A 6,000-nucleotide genomic window follows, 5' to 3' on the forward strand; every position below is an offset into this window, starting at 1 on the left:
TTCCATATTTTCCACTGTTTCCATTAAACTATACCATGAAATTTCTGATTACATTCTTCAATAATTAACAAAACATGAAGTTTGTAAATGCAGTATAAGCTCCTTTTCAAGTGTTTCCAAAATGGCCAACATCCAGATTCTACAAAGAATTGTAAATTGAAGACTCATTTTATTTTCCTGTTACAGTTTCTTTATCTTACAGTTAGCATTCATGGAACACTTACAGAGTGCTAAGTAACTAGATCCTTTGATGATGACAAAAGAGATGTGCGTAGTAAACTGCAGTGGGTCAGGGGCATTAAAAGACCGTTTCTAAACACTTTCTCCTCGTCTCTGAGAAGCTGCCTTTAGGAAAAATGTGGAGGGAATCCTTAACTTTTTAAATTAAAACAAGAGAAGGGAAATTTCTCCAAAGCATTTTCAGAGGCAGCCCAGGCCACAGTGAAAAACTCTGTATTTGTGAATGTGTGTTGTAAGGGAGGTTTGGAAAGTTACCAAAACTATTGGAGTATTACAGTTCATTGCAATTTCTAAAGAGAAAGAACGTTGAAAACGTTAATGTTCAGACGTTTCAGTGGGGTGCATTATCTTTGCACAAGTTTTGCAACCAGAAAGTGAATGATGGAGCCATTATAGAAATGGCTGTTCAAGCACAACAGCCCCATCATTAGTTTGCTTTACTACAATTTTCAAAAAAAAATAAAATGGGAAATAACTGTGTTTATTCCACTCCCAATTCTGAAACTGGGAAACCTGTCATGTTTGTTTGTTCCATTTTTCTGATATCAGTAATTCTGGGTGATGTAAAAAAAAAATAAAACATGCTAAAATACGGAGAAGAAATAAAGCAGCAAATGAAACAAGCATTTTAAGAAACCACACAGTCATCTCAAAGCAGAGGCTTAGATGATGTTCTGAGAGTATGCAGGCCTTTGATACTTTCCCTACCCATCCACCTTCATGAGTCCAGTCAACCCACCTGCTCCAAGCCCTGCCCTAATGCTTGCACCCCTTGACTTAAACTTAGCTGGGAAAAGCGGTTTCTTGGGAGATGTCTGGGTGAGGACTTCTTCCCTCATACCTAGAATGCTTCCATAGCATTCAGAGAGCCTGGGAACCATAGCTCCCTATGGAAAGTGGTCCATTCTATAGACCTGCATGATCTAGAAAAATGTTTCCCAGGATTCCTTGACCTGGAAGACACCTGGCATTACAAAGGAAGGGATGGGACTTAGCAGTCTCATCCTCATTTTAGTCTGTCCACAAGATGCTGCTTCTATGGGAAATTGGAACATTAAAGACAGCTTGTGACAACATTAAATTTACAAAGGTATATGGAGGTAAAGAATAGTTTGACACCTGGAAAGCCAGCTGTATCATAGCAATCTGTGCTTGCATTATTTGGGGCTTGTGCAAATGGGGTTGTTTAATTAATTTATCAGAGTGGCACACATGCCCATCATATACTCAAAACTACCCACCAGTATCCCCGCGATGGGGTGAGCTCCCGTTGTTCGGTCCCAGCTCCTGCCCACCTAGAAGTCCAAAAGCACGCAGTGCAAGTAGATGAATAGGTATTGCTCTGCTGGGAAGGTAAACAGCATTTCTGTGCGCTGCTCTGGTTCGCCAGAAGCGGCATAGTCATGCTGGCCACATGACCCGGAAGCTGTATGCCGGCTCCCTTGGCCAATAAAGCGAGATGAGCACCGCAACCCCAGAGTCGTCTGCGACTGGACCTAATGGTCAGATGTCCCTTTACCTTTACCCACCAGTATATGAAAATCATATACATATTAAAAGTTCACAAAGTTCTTTAAAAATAATAGAAATACATAAAGTGCAAAATTTACAAATAATCCTTAACAAAAAGTAATCTTACTTTTTTTAAAGTAACTCACTAAAAAATTAGGCGACTATGCATGGTATTCAGGACTAGTTCTGATGTATTTCTTATGGAACCTAATGACCATAGTTGGACCTCAGGATCTGCATCTCATTAGTAAAAAACATATCCTATGAATCCATATGCCCAGAATTCTGTCATGGCAGCCCACTGCAGTCATAGCTGGCATAGCCATCTGTACAATAGTCACCCATAGTAAGTTTGGACAGGAACGAGACAGAGATGGCTATATCAGGCAAAGGTGGACTGGACAGACTTGGTCTGATACAGCAAGGTGACCCTTGTGTTTTGGTGTTGCTTCATCTGAATGGCTTTGGGTGGAAGTTGTTGGTAACACTGCAGTTGCTGTGTGGCAAGAGCTTACAGAGGAAATGCCCTCCACCCATGCAGCTACACTTAGTAGTTCATAAGCTATTGAGTGACAACTACATCTGGTCATTATCTTCTATCCCAAATTCCATGCCAATCCAGAGAATTACACATCCAGCTCAATTTATTGCTTCTGAAGATGCAGCGACTGTCATCCCCACATGAGGGAACTGATTATTCCCATTTCATTATGCTGCACAGCCACCTCATTTCCCACTGGCAAGTTATTAATTGAAACTTCCTAACCCGAATACTGCACAAGAATTAAATACTGTACTCATTTAACAAGTTCATAATGCCAAAACATTTTAAAGCATAACAGACTTCATTGCTTCATCTTCTCAGTTGCTTTTTTGATTATTTTGTTAGTAGTATGTAGCTTTTTAGAAAATGTTTTTCACAATCCTAAGAAAAGCCTAGGTAGAGTTACACATGAGTTTGATTGCACTGTGTTAATTGGACTTTGTCCCTTAACTGGTGGAGAGGTTGTCAGGAGAGATGATTGCTGTGTCAGATATGATGGGCTTGCCTCATGGTGACTTAGTTTTGGGTATAGGAACCTTTCAAAGGATGATAAGAAGCTGCCTTATACAGAAACTGATCATTGGTTCATCTAGTTCAGAACTAGGTTGTCTCTGCTGACTGTCAGTGGCACTCCAGAGTTTCAGGCAGGGGAAGGTCCCATCCCTACCTAGAGATGCCAGGGATTGAACCTGGGACCTTCTGGATGCAAAGCAAATGTTCTACCAGTGAGCTATGAGCCTTCCCCATATACAACCCATGGATAATCCAGAAACACTGTTAGCTCTGTTGATCATCACCTTCTGCCTGAAGATTAACAGCACAATCCTAATCATATCTACTCAGATGTAATTCCTGTTGAATTCAATGGCAATTACTCCCAGGTAGGTGGGGCTAGGATTGCAGCCTTAGTCATCCTTCTCTGGAAGCTGCTGGGATCGAAATAGCCAAACACTGGAAAACTAGGAATACAATACGATACCGGTTTACCCGTTTCTGGCAAATTCTGAGAAAAACTCACACATGAAAGCAAACTGGCAATAGGGGTTTTTAGACAAAGGAATGTTATTGAAACATGGTTTCCATTTTTCACAAACATTAAGGGGGCACCGCCAAAAATTCAGAGATCACTGTGGAGTTCTGTACTTGAGTGAATAACACAGAGCATAACATATTGTGACCAGCCTAGACTGCTCTTTCTTTGTCTGCATAAATGAACAATGCAGACCACACACACACTTTCTTTTTTATTGTTTGTTCTTGATATACACTTCTGTCCTATATACGGGGGGCGGGGCGGATATATATACACCATATGTGCTTCCCTGAGGGAATTTTATATAATTTATCGATTTTCTACTCTTACTAGGGGGGAAAAATCCTAGAAAAAACTAGGGTAATGGTTTTATGTAATGTTAATCTTTATGCATCGTGAACTAAAAACAAATCACAAAAGAGTACTTTGTGCTCTGGTTCTGATGCAGTTCCTTAGCAATGCATTTAGCTCAATCGGAATGGTAATTTGGTTAAAACTGACTAGGACAGCTATCTATAATAATAATAATAATTGTTTATACCCCACCCACAGTGAGGGAGCTGCCAGAAGACCCTTGGAAGTGGACCTCAGCGTCCAGGCTGAATGAAGGAGGTGGAGCTGCTCCTTCAGGTATACTGGCATATATATTCCTTTCAAAGAGGGTCACTAATATTTTAATAATTTCCAGAGGGCTTACCCATGTTAGGGCTCACTCACATTTACCTGTTGCCCTGTGCTTTCCAGGTCCACGTCCAAGCACTTTCGTTTTGGCCAGGGTGAAGGCCTCTTATATACCTGCTGGGATTGACAAGGCATCTGACCCTCACCTGAATCTCATAACTCTCCTGACAGGTGATTTGGTCTGCAGCCACAGTGTGGAAATAAAGGATGAGGGGGACTGTTGGCAAGAGTAAAAGCAGTGATATTGTCCTATTCCTATTTATGATATTTAGCAATGCTGATGGAATCTTCCTAATGTTTTATCTTTAAATAAAGGAGCCATCTCTAATCAGAAATTGGCTATTAAAATTTAATTCACAATCTTGAAGTTCTCCATGTGCTCCTATTCTACCAAAATTCAGCTACTACCAAATTCTCAGCGCATTGCAAAACTTCCATTGGAGCTAGTTGCAATTAGGGATGGAAATGAAGCTCAGTCTGGTTCAAATTTTAATGCAAATCTACTTAATAAAACAATATGTGAATGGAAATTAGCTATCCTTTGAAATTATCACTTTTCTGAATTTTGAGATGCAGTACGCCAGCCAAAAAATGTGCACGAAAATGCATCTGTTACAGGAAACTGCATAATAACACACATATTAAGACATATTGCTTGGGAAAAGTATGTATACTAAGCAGATTTGCATACCAAAATGTACATGCTAGAATAAATGCACTCTTAAAGGCTTACAATTTTCATTAGATGTTGTTTTTTTTAAAGTCACAAACTGATGTGCAAATGTGGAGACAGAACTGAAATCCAAATTGACAGATTTGCCCTTCCTTAATAGCTGTTGAATTTCACAAAGCAGTTCTGTGCTCCCTCCTGTCAGGAAGGAAATTTCAGATGGCCCAGACTAAGCAAATGTCATGGTATTATTGAGTGTAGGTGCTGAGTAAATTCTATAAACCATTCTCTGACTCATCAAACCTGGCCAAAGGGCCATTTCTGTTGCTTAGAAAAAAATAAAATGAAGTAGGACTGAAAAGGGTAACTGATGTATTTGTCTTCAAGCTGCGCTGAAGATTTGTGACACGTAACAAGCAGGAAGCACTCCATTGCTCATCATTTTGTGCTGAGATTAAGTGGGCAGTAAACAACCCATTTTTAGTTTAAGGTGCTGGGGGCTGTGATGACGATTGATGTTAAACTGATATGCAACAGGTGCGGGCGAACTTAGTCATGGTTTACAAGCATAATTGAGTAGGCATTGAGAAGACACGAACATTTCCCATTGCACCACCATGACTGTGTGTTTGCCTTGCTCTCCACAGATTCAGCATTAACTATGAAAGCAGCAGAGATCCTGAGGAAATCTGGAAGCCTGAGATATGGGGCAGCGTCCACAACAAATGGAGGCAATAACAGTGCGGAGTGGGGAACGCGTTGGAAATAAATTAAGTTCCTAACTGTGGTCTGTGGTCATACAGTCTGCATCTTCAGGAAATTAGGAGACTCTTATAAATATGGTTACAGTTAAGTGTTTGGGTACACCCAAAATACTGGAGAATAAACATGGTAATGAATTTTTAAAGCTCTGGATTAACTCGGAGCCCACTTTAAATAACAACAGAAACAACAACTTCATCTCCTAGCATTCTCTCGTGATGATCCACTAGGTCATATTGTTCAACAGTTTTGCAGCCTTGCAATTTTTATTTTCTGCTTTCAGTGCCCAGGGTGCTGGTGGGGGGGATAATGCGATTAACTCTTTGGGACTGGTTGCACTGTCTATCAGTAATGTTCAGTGGTGTGGTGCAAGCAGGGTATTGTTGCCTGCGTGTGTGCCTCCATAACACTGAATGTTGCTGCCACTTCGAGAGATAGTGAAAGATGGGGCACAGGGACGGCAGCATGGTGCAGGTGGCAGAAGTTTTGGATTTGCTCTGCTGCTGTGCCCACATCTGGCTGAACTCCCTGCATCTTGCTCCTCCCAGGAGCTGGCAG

At 40.9% G+C, this 6,000-nt stretch overlaps 1 long non-coding RNA gene across 1 annotated transcript in view; it reads left to right on the forward strand.

Moving 5' to 3' along the window:
- LOC309339417 overlaps positions 1 to 5,467 on the forward strand; it is a 64,866-nt gene extending 59,399 nt beyond the window's left edge. Inside the window, exons 3-4 of the long non-coding RNA XR_014155322.1 lie at positions 3,882 to 3,959; positions 5,334 to 5,467. This is a non-coding gene — a long non-coding RNA (uncharacterized lncRNA). The remainder of the gene's footprint in view (positions 1 to 3,881; positions 3,960 to 5,333) is intronic.
- The last annotated feature ends 533 nt before the right edge of the window (positions 5,468 to 6,000 follow it).

The sequence above is a fragment of the Podarcis erhardii genome (genome assembly GCF_964252035.2).
Source record: "Podarcis erhardii genome assembly, chromosome: 3".
NCBI classification, from domain to species: Eukaryota; Metazoa; Chordata; class Lepidosauria; order Squamata; family Lacertidae; genus Podarcis; species Podarcis erhardii.